This window comes from Danio rerio, chromosome 22, assembly GCF_052040795.2.
Source record: "Danio rerio strain M-AB ecotype USA chromosome 22, GRCz13ab, whole genome shotgun sequence".
Classification (NCBI taxonomy): Eukaryota; Metazoa; Chordata; class Actinopteri; order Cypriniformes; family Danionidae; genus Danio; species Danio rerio.
This window is the reverse complement of record NC_141042.1, coordinates 1,689,880-1,707,355: the sequence shown is the minus strand read 5'-3', so window position 1 is coordinate 1,707,355 and position 17,476 is coordinate 1,689,880. Positions and strand designations below refer to the sequence as shown.

General features: G+C 39.7%; 3 protein-coding genes and 1 pseudogene across 4 annotated transcripts in view; all 4 read right to left on the bottom strand.

Moving 5' to 3' along the window:
• Positions 1-12,902, bottom strand: part of LOC147838317 (uncharacterized) — a 31,094-nt pseudogene extending 18,192 nt beyond the window's left edge. The window contains exons 1-2 of the transcript XR_015945681.1: positions 12,856-12,902; positions 6,235-6,436 (exon numbers count right to left, since the gene is read on the bottom strand). The product of XR_015945681.1 is annotated as an uncharacterized LOC147838317 (transcript). The remainder of the gene's footprint in view (positions 1-6,234; positions 6,437-12,855) is intronic.
• LOC147838311 (uncharacterized) overlaps positions 1-17,476 on the bottom strand; it is a 441,300-nt gene that overhangs the window by 34,033 nt on the left and 389,791 nt on the right. The gene's annotated exons all lie outside the window — the stretch shown is intronic.
• The window catches only part of zgc:113336, a gene marked incomplete at its 5' end in the record, with an annotated part of 111,634 nt that overhangs the window by 19,208 nt on the left and 74,950 nt on the right, over positions 1-17,476 (bottom strand).
• si:dkeyp-53d3.6 overlaps positions 1-17,476 on the bottom strand; it is a 109,977-nt gene that overhangs the window by 49,272 nt on the left and 43,229 nt on the right. The window lies entirely within an intron of this gene.

Genomic DNA, 17,476 nt, shown 5'->3' with positions numbered 1-17,476 from the left:
GTTTCCTCCCACCATCCAAAGACATTCAACATACATAACAATCAAGCTTTGTTTAATCCCTTGTGTTCCCTTAGCTACCGCAGCAGGGGAGTTCTGAGATCCACCGAGCTCAGGCTCCCCTCTTGCTCTGCCAACGGGAGGAAGCCCCGGGCTCGAGGAGCCCTTGAGCTCGGGGCTCTCTCCCGGGACAACATGCCAAACAAGCTTTTATAAATCATCAGCTAAGTGTGAACTCTTGAAACTACAGAATGGCTTCAAAACATTTGGGATATAGTCAGCCTACATGATAACTTTCTAGTGCCTTATAATAGGCTACCTTCATGGCTTAGTTGGCTTATAAACACAGAATATAGCGCATGTGCAAGATTTGGATTTGGATTGGTACCAGCTGGCCGATACTCGCATGTCTTTGGACTAAGGTTAAAACAGGAACTGTTTACTCAAGTAAATTTTTCAGGCCGTACTTCTTTACCTTTACTTAAGTACAAAAGTGTAATCAGTACTTCAACTTTTACCAGAGTTGCTTTGAACTAGAGCATCTGTACTTCTACTTTCGTAAAGGATGTGTGTACTTTTGCCATTTCTGCAAGTAATGAAAAGCTTCCACAACTCACGGCTGTATGCTCTCAGTCAGGACATCCTAGAATAGCCAGAGAGTATAAATCCAGTTTGTAGTGCAGATATGCTTTTCTGAAAGGATGTTGGGAATGGGATAGTCTACTGTTTAATCTTCCGCTCCCATTCAAATTACACCAGAGTTCCACCCTATAAGGAATTAATTCTGCTTTACAAGAAGCCTGGTCGGATCCATTGGTTCCCGCAGAAGACCATCTGCGATGCAGGCTTCTACCCCACGTCATATGCCGTTTAATGTAGGTGTTTACTGTAATACCAACCAAGTAGTTTCTCTCCAGTGCAATTCCTCTCATGTCTGTTCAATCCTAAATGATTGAATCTGTTGTCTCAGTATGAACACTTGTTAGGTTCTTTCCAGTGTGAATTCTGTTGTGTCTTTTGAGGCTTTCTAAATGCCGGAATCTCTTGTCGCAGTGGGAACACATGTAAGGTTTCTCTCCAGTGTGGATCCTCTCATGCCTTTTCAGATCTGCTGATGAAGTGAATCTGTTGTCGCAGTGCGAACACATGTACGGTTTCTCCCCAGTGTGAATCCTCTCGTGTCTTCTCAGATGGCCTACCTGGATAAATCTGTTGTCGCAGTGCGAACACTTGTACGGTTTCTCTCCGGTGTGAGTCATCTCATGTGTTTTCAGATATCCCAACTGGATGAATCTTTGGTTGCAGTGTGAACACTTGAAGGGTTTCTCCCCAGTGTGAGTCCTCTGGTGGGATCTCATGGATTCTGAACGATTGAATCTCATTTGGCAGTGTGAACACTCGTAAGGTTTCTCTCCACTGTGAATCCTCTGGTGCCGCTTCAAGTCTGCAACTCTAAAAAAAGTCTTCTCGCACTCAAAGCACACAAACTCCTTCACTCCAGTGTGGATCTTCTGATGTTTTCTTAAAATATTTTGATGAGTAAAACTCTTTCCACACACGGTACATAAATAAGGCCTCTCGTTTGTATGAAGACTAAGATGGTTCTTCAGCTTTGAAGCCATTAAAAATGCTTTGCCGCATTGATCACACTTGTGCGTTTTCTCTCCAGTGTGGATCATGATGTGTTCATTAAGATGTGATGACTTTCTGAAACTCTTCCCACACTGAGGACACGTGAATGGCTTCTCTCCAGTGTGGATCATGGTGTGAAACTGGAGATTCCGTTTGGATGTGAAACTCCTTCCACACTGAGTGCAGATGAAAGATTTCCTGACATGAAGTTTCTCCTCGTTCTCCATCATCAGTTCTGAAATCAAAATTAAATTTAATATAAGAAATCTGGAACCTGGAAGCTTGTGTGTAGAATAAATCAGTAAGTTCCCTGACTCCATTATCACTGATGAAGTTATGGCCCGTTTCCACTGAGAGGTACGTTCGGTACGGGTCACCTTTATCAAGCTTGTGTTTCCACTGCCAAAAAGGTACCCCTTTGGTGGGGGTGCTGTACGACAGAATGTTTCAGATTACGTCATTCTCACTCGAGGAAATGTCTACAGTAAAGCTGTACGGGTCGGTTACAAATCATATGAGAAGCACTTCTCACAAAACAGACGCTTTACACACATAAATACTTCTGTATAAATGTTCATTACTAACTTTTCTATTAACACGAGTTGATTATAACTGCAGATCAATGATCTAGCCTACATAGCGTTTTTCCCGGATTCTCCTTTGTTTTTTTGTAATGTAATGTGTATTTATATAGTGCATTAATTGTGTATGGCCGTACACTCAAAGCGCTTCACAATCATGAGGGGGGTCTCTCCACACCACCACCAGTGTGCAGCATCCACTTGGATGATGTGACGGCAGCCACAGGACAACGGTGCCAGTGCACTCACCACACACCAACTATAGGTGGAGTGAAGTGACAGTGATAGAGCCAATTCGGTGGATGGGGATGATTGGGAGGCCATGATCGTAAGGGCCGATAGAGGGACTTTGGCCAGGACACCGGGGTTACACCCCTGCTCTTTCACGAGAAGTGCCATGGGATTTTTAATGACCACAGAGAGTCAGGACCTCGGTTTAACGTCTCATCTGAAAGACGGAACCCACTGACAGTGTAGTGTCCCTTTCACTTTTACTGGGGCATTAGGACCCCCTGCTGGCCTCACTAACACCACTTCCAACAGCAACCTAGTGTTCCCTAGTGGTCTCCCATCCAGGTACTAACCAGGCGCAGCCCTGCTTAGCTTCAGTGAGTAAGCGGTTTTGGGCTGCAGGGTGATATGGCTGTGGCTTCACTGTGGCTTTGTGCTTCACTCTCACATTTGTCTCTTTTTTGAAAAGATCGAATATCGAAGCGCTTCAATAATCACAATCACGTTATTAATTTGAGCTCAAAAAGTTTTTGTTATTTCAAATATAAACACGCAGCGAGCTCTCTGGCGAAAGTGAAACCGCTCGCGCTTTTAGACGTGCTCGTAAAACTACAACAGGACACAGCAGATTTTGTTCTTGCAAATAAACGTGCCTCTGTTGCCTAGCAACTGCTATCAAAAACATAACATTCTGTCGGCAGAAACAACGTTACTTCAGATATGTCTTTCAAAACAGCATATTAAGTGCCTTCTCCCCTGCTTGAGAAAGTGAAAATGAAAGTAAGTCGCGGCTCGCTTAACACAAACCACCTATACCTTTACTGGCTGTATTAGCAAAAAGATAGTATATTTAGGATGATGACTTAATTAAATATGACGACAGACATGCAAAGCTTAATTTCAATGTCTCAAAAGAATCTTTGAAAGTAAATATGATGTGACAATATAATGTCTTGTGTGAAAATGGTCAGAATGGTAATTGTAGTAGCTATAGACTTCTGGTGGTTCCCGTCTAAACAAGGTTTAAATGAAACAAAAAATTTTCATTTCTGAAGAATCCGTTGATTATTATAACCATTTTTGTAACTTTTTTTTTTTAAATAATTAATTAAATGACTATATCATGAAACACATTAAATTACTCGTACAATAAAAACAGAAATTTGGTCATACCTACTTCAGTATAGAGTGCATGCCAAAGATCCAGAGCATCCATTGCATACCATGCGCCGTACCCTGTTGGGCAGTTGATGAGTGGGGGCGGTGCCGAGAGCAGTGGGGGCGGAGGAAGGCAAATAGCTTAAAGGGCCATGAAACCCCCTCGTTTCAGCAGGGTGTTTTCACACCTCTACTTTCGAAAAAGTCAGAAAAGTGGGCGTGTCCAGCTCTGTTTAGGGGGAGTGTCGGAGGAACTAAAGTGGGATGGTGTGGGAGTGTCAATTTGTGCACGCGCGAGTTTCAGAGTCAAAATACACACACACACAGACAGGAGAAAGTGATGGTGTTTAACCTACATGGACATCTGTAGTCCAATTATTTGCTGAATTAATAAATGTTGGACTTTAACTGCAGTTTGGCTCTTTCATTCAGGGAATTCATTCATGCCCCTCGCGACAAACGAGATATTTGATTCGAGGAACTGCTCTAAGCGTGTATTTTTCATGCAATGTTTGATACCGCACGGCGAATGAGAGAAAAAAAAACTCCGCATTTCCCGGAAACTTAGATGCACACGGCAGGTAGCGTCAGAAAGCCGCGCGTGTTATTCCGGTCACTAAATGCGGTGCTAACATTTCTGCACTCAGTGCTATAGTTAACTTAATTTGATATGAACAAACTGAATAAACAAAGAGCACTGGTCGCTCACTTACCAAATCTGTAGAGACAGGACAATCACCAGCAACTAGAGTCGCGTCTTTATGGAGAGAATACTACAAGCAAATCCAGATTTCAGCGTTTGCAGATGAGAACAGCTCTCAGGTAAACAATAATCCTCCTTAGACACGTAAGTTATTGTTGTCGAGCGTCGCGTACACTGTTAATCCACACGTGACTCCAGCTGAGCTCTCACAGAGAGAAAATGAAAACGAAACTTAACGGCAGCAAACTATAAAAGCAACACTTCACGCTTGTTTTGCCAACACAATGTGGCGTCTTTGTGGTGTAAACACGGTGACACAAATGAATATTAATGAAGTTGCACAATAGAGCGCGCTGATTGGTTTGAACCAAGCCTTACTCATGCATTAATGCATCACACTGTAAGACGTAATAAGACTCACTCTGGCACAGGCGTCCAGTCTGCACGCTGGAATACACGCTATTATGTCATGGCCGTGACGCAGCTTCAAAAATTCGTTTCAAACAGGAAGTACGAATTTGCTTGAAATAACGCAAAAACAACCAATTTACACTTTTTAGTGAAATATAGGTGTCCTAATAGTGTTTTTAGCAGTGTGGGACACATATACGACTGTCAAAAGCTCAAAAAATGTGTTTTGGTGTTTCGTGACCCTTTAAGTGTTTGACCAGTCCCATTGAGGAGTTCTAGATGGAGACTTTATGTTTTTTATTTTCTTTTTTGTAGAATGATCCCTTGGGGTTCATTCATGTAAATGCGAGTGAAAGTGCATTATTATGTCATGACCGTTAAAAAACTGCCATTTTTGTTGTATTGAAAAGACAAACACATATTTGAAAACTGTAATAGGAATATGTATTCATAATTATGACAAAACAATACTGTAATAGGTAGGCTTTGGCGTTAGCACCATAATCAATTGTTACTAATGGACACAAAGTGTGCCAAGAATATATCCCCCACAATATTACACCACCTAAGGATGGATCCATGCTTTCATGTTGTTGAGGCCCAATTCTGACCCGATCATCCGAATGTGTCAGCAGAAATGGAGACTCGTCAAACCAGCCTATCCGCCTCAAGGTTGTTTGTGTTGTGTGTTCAGAGATGCTCTTCTGCAGGCCTTGGCTGTAACGAGTGCTTATTGGAGTTACTGTTGCCTTTCTATCAGCTGGAACCAGTCTGGCCATTCTCCTCTGACCTCTGGCCTCATTAACAAGGCCCACAGAACTGCCGCTCACTGGATATTTCCTCTTTGTCTGACCATTCTCTGTAAACCCTAGAGATGGTTGTGCGTGAAAATCCCAGTAGATCAGCAGTTTCTGAAATACTCAGAGCAGCCTGTCTGGCAGCAACAACCATGCCACATTCAGAGTCTCTTAAATCCCCTTTCTTCCCCATTCTAATGCTCGCTTTAAACTGCAGCAGATCGTCTAAATGCATTGAGGTGCTGCCCTGTGATTGGCTGATTAGAAATTTGAGTTAACGAGCAGTTGGACAGGTGTACCTAATAAAGTGGCCAGCGAGTGTATATTAACTAATAAATGATTGAGTTTACAGAAATAGTACTATACCATGATATACATCATCATTAGGATATGAAATGACTTATAAGGTGATATAAATGTTTGTCTTATTCCAGCATATGTCTCACATCCCTGTTCTGTTTTGATCTGTAATGAGACAGTTGCTGTAGCGGAGTGTAAATATCTCCGTCTCCATCAAACAGAAAAGTTTAAGCAGCTGATGGACCTTTGACCTGCCTGTTTTCAAGTGTTATTATAACCCATATTTCTGGACAATTTCTGAAAATTCAGATTTGGACCATTGGTTCAAGACTTGATCTAAGATCTGTTTAATTTTCTGTGTTATTTATTGGTCTACCTGTAGGGATTTTTAAGCATTATTAAAGAATCAAGAATAAACACCAACCTATTTGTTCTTCAGCCTCTTCCTCTTTAATTCTGCAGGGTTCTGGATCACTCATCTTCTCTCTGTCTTTCAGATCTCACTTCTTCCTGATGCTCGTCTCCACTTGTAGACTGATGGGAATACTCCAGTATTTATAGCTGAACTGAAGGAGGAGGAGCTTCATAAAAGGAGGAGGAGCTTCAGTGTATGAGAAGGTGCAGATCTGTAAAAAAGTCAAATGAAACTGTTACTGATTTTGCTTTTTATATTGATGAACATCTTATTTATTTATATTAAGCTATGTGGAAATATTGCTTTTAAGTGCACTGATAAAAAAAGTATTAATAGGAAAAATTAAACAATTAAAAACAATTAAAATAAAAATTTATATTTCAATTAAAAACTTTGAACATAAATTGACAAATTCGCAAAAAGTAAACAACGGACTACACTTAATTTATAATTTTCTATTTGTTCAAACTACTTATTTAAATTGAGCTGTGAAAGCAGTGAAGATAATGGGCTCTATTTTGACGGTCTATGCACAAAGCGCAGGACGCAAACGCTTTCAGAGCATGTCAGAATCCACTTTTGCGTCGGTGCCAGTGGCCTGGTGGTTAGTGCGTCGACACATAGCACCGAGGTGCTCGCAGCGACCCAAGTTCGATTCCCGTCTCGAGGTCCTTTGCTGATCCTTCCCCTATCTCTGCTCCCCACACTTTCCTGTCTCTATATCTCCACTGTCCTATAAATAAAGGAGAAAACCCCTAAAAAAAAAAAAAAAAAAAAAAATATATATATATATATATATATATATATATATATATATATATATATATATTTTATATATATATATATATATATATATATATATATATATATATTAGGGATGTAACGGTATTGTAAATACCGTCATACCGCAATATTATTTTTTTTTCGATATTACCGAAGTCGCATGACTCGGTAAAACTATAGGTCTTCTGAGAAAAGTTTGCTCAGGCGAATGAAGCGAACGGGAGGTAGCTGAAACTACAATTCCCATCAGCCCAGGCGTGGCCATAATCCTTTGCGGTCTGTTGTCGCTACAGATCCAGTAATGCAGAAATGGAGTGTGCTGCTAGTAGCGGAGATGAAAAAAAGATGGAAATGATCGAACCTAAAGCGGGTGTTGTCGCCGCGCGCGTACTGAATAGCGGTGTTGTCGCGCGAGTTCTGATCAGCTGTGTTGTCGCGCACGGTCTCATCAGCTGTGTTGTCGCGCGCGGTCTCATCAGCTGTGTTGTCGCGCGCGGTCTCATCAGCTGTGTTGTCGCGCGCGGTCTCATCAGCTGTGTTGTCGCGCGCGGTCTCATCAGCTGTGTTGTCGCGCGCGGTCTCATCAGCTGTGTTGTCGCGCGCGGTCTCATCAGCTGTGTTGTCGCGCGCGGTCTCATCAGCTGTGTTGTCGCGCGCGGTCTCATCAGCTGTGTTGTCGCGCGCGGTCTCATCAGCTGTGTTGTCGCGCGCGTATTGTAAAGCGCCGAGGGGGGGTTGAGCGCGCACACTCAAGAGCGGTGTTGTCGCGCACCTACTGAAGGGCTGGTCGGAGGTTGTGTCGCGTCGCGGGGGCACTTTTGATCGTTTTGGAAGGGCATTTTCTATCCAAGACTAAAAAGGGCATGTGCACTGCACAGGTTGAGCCCTATGTAGTCACGTGCCTGCAAGTTGGGGAATACGACTAATAGCAGTCATGGGGACTGCAGAAACACAGCACACTGTTCAGATTGATGCAGACATTGACTTGTACCGCAAAGAGATCTCTATCTCACTCGTGGCTTGTCCTCTCAAGTGGGGGAAAGACAATGCACAACGTTACCCCACTGCTGTTAACATGGGCCAAGTCATATCTCTGTCCCAGAAACCTCAGTCCCAAATGAGAGGGTTTATTTCTGTTGCAGGGGACGTTGTAAATACCCAGAGATACCAGCTTTTACCAGATTATATTTATATGATAATTTTCCTTTAAACCCATCTCTATCTAAGTGAGTGAGTGATTAAATGTTGAATGTGATGAGTTTTCAACAATACTAAATTGAAACTTTATTTTTTTACATGGTTTAATAATTTTTTGTTATTAAAATTGAAGTTCCTGTTTCAAAGCTTACAGATAGATGGCTAATTTGTATGTCATTGACACTTTTGTCACTTTTTTGGAGTATTTTCAAAAGTTTTGTTTTTCCTGTAAATGATTAAATAAATACCGTACCGTGACATTCATACCGAGGTATTACCGTACCGTGAAATTCTGATACCGTTACATCCCTAATATATATATATATATATTAAAAAAAAGAATCCACTGTTGCTAATATAAGGATGGGAAAATCCGCTTTGCACCGTGGCGCATGGTCTAAAAGGGTTGAGCTTGTGTTTTTAATGAGTTATAGGTGTGTTTTGAGAATAAACCAATCAGAGTCTCATCTCTCATTCCCTTTAGGAGCCAGCTGTGTCGCGCCATGGTGCATTTGCTATTTACATGACGACTTTGTAAATGGAAAAACTGAACACTTCACTAGCAAAAAAACAGTTAAGCATCTGCAGCATGAGAATAAGGCATCTCATAATCCACTTTCACTTTCGCTCTTGTGGATAGGGAAACCTTGTACGCAGACATCAATTAGCCTATAAATAATTAATTTAGTTTGTTAAGTGCAAATATTTGCTTCAAAACTATTTCTAAATTCAGTTCTAATTTCCAGCAAACGAATAAATGAACAATAATAACAAAGTGTGCTCAAAAACCTGAGTTATATCCTAAAACACATGCTGTGCCCCATATGGTCTAAAACCTGACAGGTGGACAAATCTAAGCCTGTTTTAATAAAACAAATATAAATATGCAGATAATAAATAATACTGCTAATAATAATAACATTATACAAAAGCAAATTGTCATGAATGAACTGAAAAAGCCCCCAGAGATATTGAAGGCATGAAGGCAGTGGTTTTTATATTTATGTAGGTTGGAAAATAATATGTTTTGTAATATTTTAATCCTTTATATTTATATCCTATATATATCCTTATTACAACCTATATATATATTCTTAATATATTAATTATTTTTCATATGTAAAGATATTTGCGCATTGCTCTTCATCTTGTGTGTATTAAGCAGTGTGTAAGCGAGGCGCTGGACAATAGACCGGCTTTGTTTTGGTCTAATGAAAAATCTATTACAGTTTCTCAAAATAGCAACGCGCCAGCAATACACCTCAACACCCCTCCTTTTTAGAGCAGAACGCCTATGGGCGCACATATTTAAACAGCGTGGCGAAAACGTCAAAACGACTCCTACGCCAAGCTGAAACTAACAAACAACAATTGCGTCACACCTAGCGCCACATTGCGCCGGGTGTATGATAGGGCCCATTTACTCTAGAGTTTTGTTTAAGACTGAAAGCTAATAGAAATGGGTGTGAAAACAAGAGTATACTAATTTGACTGTCTGGATTTCAGTCAAAAAAAAATTAATTAGCAAATCCAAACAAATTCATTACTCAATTTGTCTTGAAAGTTAAGCAATACAAAACAACAACAGCATTGTAAATATTGTTAGTTACTGTAGACTAACTGCCTGTCTTCGCAAAAAGTTTTAGGGCCAATAAAACATATTTGGCTAGTAAATTTTCTCATGTCAGCAACCATTGGCAGGTTTGGCAAACAGCTCGTTTTAGGCCCTGGATTTACACAAGAGCACTTTCAGCATTATAGATGTGACATATACAGTAAAAACTTTAAATTAAATTCACAGAGAATGCATATGTTAGCATTATATTGAAACAAAGGTTTATTCTTTTCAAAACAAATAACCACCGAGTTAAAAGTTCAGACGAAATATCAATCTGTAAACGTGCTTCAAAATTTAAACATCATAAATCAACTTTACCAACGTGGATTTTATGGATGTGCCTTAAAAAGTGTGTGAATTTACAGTAAACAAGATGATTTGCAGAAATTTTGTTAATTTAACTGCACAACCCATAAGAGATGATGCTAATCAGAAGGATAAGAGAATCTCTATAGAACAAAAAACACCCGTTTGCATTCATTAGGAGATTCATTATGGAACAGAGATAAAGTTGGTTTTATATTCGCACATTCGTTCATTTAGCAGTCCCTATATTGTTTACCGTTTTACTTTAAATATTCGATCGGAATTAGCAGGGCCGGATTAACCAATGGGCCTTATGGGCACAGGCCCAGGGGCCCGAGCGCACTTGGGGCCCCTGCGAGGGGGGAGAAAAAAAGACAATTTCGGAGTGTCTTTTTAGGCTAATGGCAAATAGCGCATCTAGTTGGACTAAGCTATTCAGGGTTTACGCCCATCGATGCCTGATTGATAGAGACAAGATGAGTAAGGAGCAGTGAAATTACTCAGCCGCAGTGGCGCACCTTGTAAGGTGCACAGCATCATCTTTTGATGCGATTAATCATAACATCGGTTCGAATCCACCATCAGTTGAACTAGTGCTACTTTTTTTCTCCCCATTACATATCAGATTGGAAATATATTTATTTTTAACAGGAAAGAAACATTTTTTAAAAATAATGCAAATGTGATATAAAGTCACAAGTGTCTCGTGGGTATTTAATAATGTTTAGCCTTATTATAGGCGCCTGCCGCGCCTCCCTCTCTTCAAAAACTATATTGCTCAGACGACTGTATTTCCTCTGAGCAAAAAAATCGCTCTCACATATTAATATTATTATTATATTTAAATTGCCTTTCTTTCTTTAACTAAACAGAATGCTGTAATTGGTCAAGTGCGGAAACGTCAGTTTTGTAATAACCCGCACTAAACTGAGCGGACTGTAGTGTAACGTTATATCTGTCATAGATCAAAAATGAGTGGACAAGTGGATTTAGCAAACGCGAGAGAAAGAGGAGAGGAGGCATCTTCATTGAGGCATTTTCCATACACACCTTCTTCAAACAGACCCATGATCAGGAGAATGAGGGTACAGAAGAAGACGTTAACTTTAAATGATGAGTAGCTAGCATTAACCAGGCGGAGGAGGCTAACGGCAGCGCAGCGCGGACTGGATTCATCGTGTGAGAGACAGACAGAAAGGGAGAGAGAGAGGGGGGGAGAGAGAGAGGGGAGAGAAGAGGTAAAGTGTCTGTGATTTCGGATACTTTTAGGTTTATAATCAAGTCTTCATCACGAGAAGAGTAGAGAAAATACAGGGAGAGGAGAGAGAGAGTAAATCAGTGTTTGTATTATGAAAGACTCAGATTCATAGAACTCAGATTCATAGAACTGGATTAGAGAAGCATTGTGCGTTATATGCCATGGCAATAATATGCTTTATAAGTTTGTAAAAGCAATACACTAAAACACCCTTAAAAAAAAAAAAAAAAAAAAAATATATATATATATATATATATATATATATATATATATATATATATATATATATATATATATATATATATATAGTTTTATTAGTATTTTTATTTAATGCTTTGAAAAATAAGTTAAATCTTTGCAGACTATAAATACATATGTACTATATATAATTTATTTAAATATGCGGGCAGCAAATTATAGATTCATTTTATTCAAAAATTATTATATCATTCTTATTTTTTAAATTCAACTATAGGGGTGCGGCCAGGTAGGGGGCCTTACAAGATAATGTGCCCAGGGGCCCCTGAGTTCTTAATCCGGGCCTGGGAATTAGCATGCCAGTATGACTTCTAAACAGCATTAGCACTGTCTAATTCACTGTGAGAAATGCTGTACTTTGATATTCATTGGCTGCTAATATGATTTCCCTATTTTGAATTTGCAAATATTATTTTTTTGAATTTATATTAACGAGAATGTCTGAATATCTGGATTGAAAACTAACTTTACCTCTATTATTATGGATGCATCAGCAAGGTTTAGCGCAAAACACTATAGAGGTGAAGTTGGTTTTATATTCACACATTCGTTCATTTAGCAGTCTCTATATTGTTTACCATGTTACTTTGAATATTTGATCGGAATTAGCATGCAAGTATGACTTAAAAACAGCATTAGCACTGTCTAATTCACTGTGAACAATGCTGTACTTTGATAGTCATTTGCTGCTGATGTGATTTCACTATTTAGATTTTGCAAAGAATACTTCTCTGAAATGATATTATTAAGGAGAATGTGTGAATATCTGAATATAAAACCAACTTTACCTCTATCTAAACACTTAGTGACATACTCTTAAAGCAAATATTAAAGGCTGGAAGATTTCCTCAAGTTAGGAGCTACAATTAGCCTTGAGATATGTCAATATTAGTTCTGCTCAGTTAATCCTGAGTGTGACAGATGACACTATTATTTATCAATTTACTGCAGCAATCACAAGCTAACTATAATCTTATAATCACACTATATTGACTTTCTAAAATAACTACATTCATCAAAACAATATGTTATTAGCTCGCTGACGTTATGAGAAATGTGAATAACATTGAAAAAAACGGACAGAATTTAGCGCGGACGCCAAAAGCTTAGTTGATAAAAAACATTCAGAGATACCTCTGTGAACGACTGCTTTAAAAACGAGCTTAATATTAAGGTAAACATACGGAATAGCGTAAACTGTTTAACTCACCTCGACTCGCCTCAGATGACACAGGAGCGCGCGCTGCTGATGACGTCATCACCGCGAGGCGAGCTCAGGGAAACATAAGAAACACTAGCACCCTGAGTCACTGGTTCACTTATTTTGGCAATGCAGTTACTCTAGGTTGCTTTGGAAGGATTTTTCTCTTTTTATAATTGAGAATGTTGATAAAGACTTTTCCTTACTATGGGAAAATGTTTTGTTTGGTTTTGTTAATTATAAAACAGAAGCTTTACATAAAAAGAAATATTTTTTCTTAATCTTCTTATTTTATTAACAAAATTTTATATACAAAAATGTAAATTTTCAAACCAAAAACCTTTTTTTTATATACATTTTGCTTACTGAAATGCAGCATTACTTTGAAACAGTTTCTAACTCTTTTACAAAAAAGGCTTTAAAAACAACAGAAATTTGTAAATTATATAATCTTTTTCTTTAATGTGTAATGTATTTACCCCTCCTGCTTGTCTCTGTTTTTCTTTCGTTTTTCTGTTGTTGTTTCTTTTCCGAAAAATGTGTTCTTTTTGCCTTTTCAATTTCTTTTTAATATACTGTGATTGTATATTTTCATTTTTGCATAATAATAAAGAAAACTATTTGAGGAAAAGCTTTGCACGTTCTTAAACATCACCGAGGTGAAGAATTACTGAGGTCGAAATAAAGTACTGGATCAAATAATTGGACTACACAGATGATATCAGAGATTAAAATCAGTTAATAAATAATGATGCTTTTCAATTGACATCTCTCTTGTGTTTCTGGATAAACTTTAAACAGATAGAATCCTACGCAATTTGAAGTTGTTATGCATGCTGCTTTTTGACTGTGACTTGTATTTCATTGTAGACAATGCAACAATATTATTCAAGGTGTTTTTATGATTTTTATTTTAAACACGTATTCTAATTTTGGTTCTTGCAACGTATTTCAAAACATTTGGCACAGTAAAGCATTTACCACCACTGTAATTCCTTTTCACACTTAAAAGATGTTTAGGGACTGAAGACATCAAGTGATGAAGTGTACCCACCACTCAGGTACCTGTATCCTCTCTCTGCATCCTGTGCAGCCAGAACTGTGTAATGTGCGCAGAATGTGGTTCTGCATTGTCTTGTTGGAATATGCATGGGCATCTCTGGAGAAGAAGACGGCATATTGTGCACCAAAATCTCTCTGGACTTTTCAGCATTAATGGTGCATCACAGAAGTGCAGGTTAGCTTTGGCAAGTGCACTGACACAAAAACCATACCATGACAGACTCTGGATTTTGGACTTGTTGCAGGTAACAGTCTGGGTGATCCTTTATCTTCTCTGGTCCGCAGCACACAGCATCCATTTCCCCCCAAAATACTGACTCATCTGATGACAATAATTGTTTCCACTGTGTGACAGTCTATCCCAGATGCTTCTGAGCCCAGAAAAGTCAAAGGCGCTTCTGGACACTGTTAACATAGAGCAACTGTACTAAAAGAAACCTTTTCTCAACTTATTCAGTCATTCATTCATTTTCTTTTTGGCTTAGTCAAACCGCCAACTTATCCAGCATGTTTTACACAGCGGATGAATTTCCAGCTGCAACCCATCACTGGGAAACACCCATACACACTCATTCACACTCATACGGACATTGGACAAATATAGCTTATTCAATTCACTGGTACTGTTTGTCTTTGGACTGTGGAGGAAAACGGAACACCCGGAGAAAATCCACGCGAACATGAGGAGAACATGCAAACTCCACACAGAAATTGCAACTGACTTGGCCGGGACTCAAACTAGCGACCATCTTGCTGTGAGGTGATCATGCTACCCACTGCGCCACCCACAACTTAATCATTTTAAAGTTAAATTAATTTAGCAGCCCCACTCGCGGACTTCTTCCTTACTATGGATTCATAATGACAGTCACTCTGAGTCGCCCCCTGTTGGTACAATTAACTGTACAACAGCGACCGTGTCAAAGCCTTCACAGTTCTAAGCTGTGGGTGCACAGTCAGTGGAGGCTCGTACTGCAGACCCAGGCTAAAATAGAAATCAGCCTTTGGTTGGCTAACGAGGGTTTTCAGAAACACACCCCTGTACCTCTCAGTGGAAGAAATAGTCAACATTCTTCAGTCAAAAAAAGAGATTTATTTCCAAAATGTATTTCTTAGACATACAAATATTCTGCTACTCTTGAGTTAATTTATACAGAACTGTTGTATGTATTTGCAGTCTTTAAGTCAGGGGTCTCAAACTGTCCACTCTCCTCCTCCCTCCGGACCGCAACCGATGTCAAAAACATAACAAGATTCGCCCCACCAAAACATGCATATCTGAACCACTATCATTGCTGTTGACCGTAGGTGAGAGTAGGAACGTAGATTGACCGGATTGTATGGGCATTGGGTCATGACCGAAAGGACAAGATCTCGGATACAAGCGGCCGAAATGAGTTTCCTTCGCAGGGTGGCAGGGTGCACCCTTATGGATAGGGTGAGGAGCTCTGACACCCGGGAGGAGCTCGGAGTAGAGCTGCTGCTCCTCCACATGGAGAGAAGTCAGCTGAGGTGGCTCGGGCATCTGTTTTGAATGCCTCCTGGACGCCTACCTGGGGAGGTGTTCCAGGCACGTCCCACCACGAGGAGGCCTCGGGAAAGACCCAGGACATGCTGGATGGACATCCCGGCTGGCCAGGAAACACCTCAGGATCCCCCCTGAGGAGCTGGAGGAAGTGTCTGAGGAGAGGGAAGTCTGGGGTTCTCTCCTAAGACTGCTGCCCCCGCGACCCAGCCCCGGAAAAGCGGCAGAAAATGAATGAATGAATGAATGAATCATTGTTGTTCAGTGGCATCTAGCCACTTGTGGTTTTGACCAGCCCCCTAGTCAACATTTAAAGTCCTGCACTCAGATTAGTTTCACTTTCATTTTCTCTCAGTGTGTGCTCGAGAGCAACTCACATGCGTTTTATTTCCATGGCAGATATAAACGTTGAAATATATGTGCTCTATTTTTACTAAAGTTCTACTTTTTTAAGTCTTAAGCAGTTGTTTGATCAGTTTTACATGACTTGTATTTTATCAAGCACTTCTTCATGGCTTACACATTATGCTGGTGCTGTAACAAATATGATCACTTTGCTAATATTCGATTCAAATGAACTCATTTAATAGATGCCTACTGAGGTTTCTATGAAAGCTTGTTACTTGTTACTTGTTAAAGTAAATGAGAATATTTACATACTTTTCCCTTCTTTGTTAAAGGATATTGAGAAGACAGACTGCCAGTAAAGTAACTAAAGTTTCCCAGACTGCTGTTCTTACGCTGCTGGGACAATACAATTAGTTGGGACAGAATAATTATTGCAATGCCTATTATTTGTAGTATATTCAGGGCTATTTAAACTCCCCCTTTAATATGTACAAGAAGAAACAAAAAGCTGGAGTTTTGACTGCATTTACCCTGTGGAAGAATGACTGAGTGTGTATTGTTGGGAAAAAAGGAATTTATTTTTATTACTTTTGTGTTTTTATTTATTAGAAAAATGTTTAGACTAACAACAGATTAATCAATCTTTTCTATTGTATTATAACACATCTTGACCAGACACACGTCCTCTTTTTTTACTGTGCTGTATACTTTAAGGAACATGCTGACAAGTGGAAAAAGCAGAATAAGTGTGGGGGCCTTTGTTTAATACAAAGTCTAGACATGTCACAAGTTGTCATGATGCTTTGTAGAAGTTGTGAAATATAGTAAAGATGCACGTAATTGTTCAGTTCTGGTGTGCAGAGAGGGGTTGCAGAAAGAGGAAGTATGTCTGGGGGTATAAGAGCAAAAGGTCTGCAGAATGACTGATCAGTGACGTTACACCAAAACTCCACCTGTTAATATCAGTTGTGTGTATATAAGCTGGAGTCAGGAAATGTAAGTTAGTTGCGAACCTTTTGAATGTAATTCTTGTATTGCATTGGGGTAACGTAACCCAGAGCTCTGTCATCGAATTATTCATTTGTATCTAATAAACTACTAATATTTTTGGCATTAAAGAAAACCCTCTCCAGACCTTTGAACACACAAGGAATTGGCCAAATATTCCAAAACCATCTAACGCTCGGACAACCACAGATATAATTCAGCAGCTGATGTGTGACACGATAAACGTGCTGATTTGCATTATCACTGGTGACAAGTAATGCTTGAAATTGTCCTAAGGTGCATCAATTATGTCAAGTTTCCACTTCTTTCTTGTGCTTGAATGTTAAAAGGGCCCTCTGTGATGTTTGATGGGTCAGATGACATTAATCATGTGAGACACAAAAAAATCACTGATGTATTCTGATATTCCTATGCGTAAAAGCACAACTCTTAGTGATGAAGTGAAACGTAAGAGAAAGAACAGGCGTCTCCGGCAGAGGGCGCGCCGAGCCAACAAACCAGCTGGACGAACTCTTTGTGAACCCTTTGGAACTTCAAGTGACCCCCTCCCTTGTACTTTAGGTGAACTCCCTCCTCGTACTTCTACCGAGCTCTCTACCCAGCTCCTTACCGAGCTCGAACACTTAAATCTGGGGCATAACTGAGGGAAGTGAGGCTGATATTAAAAAGGCCCATGTATTGATTTCT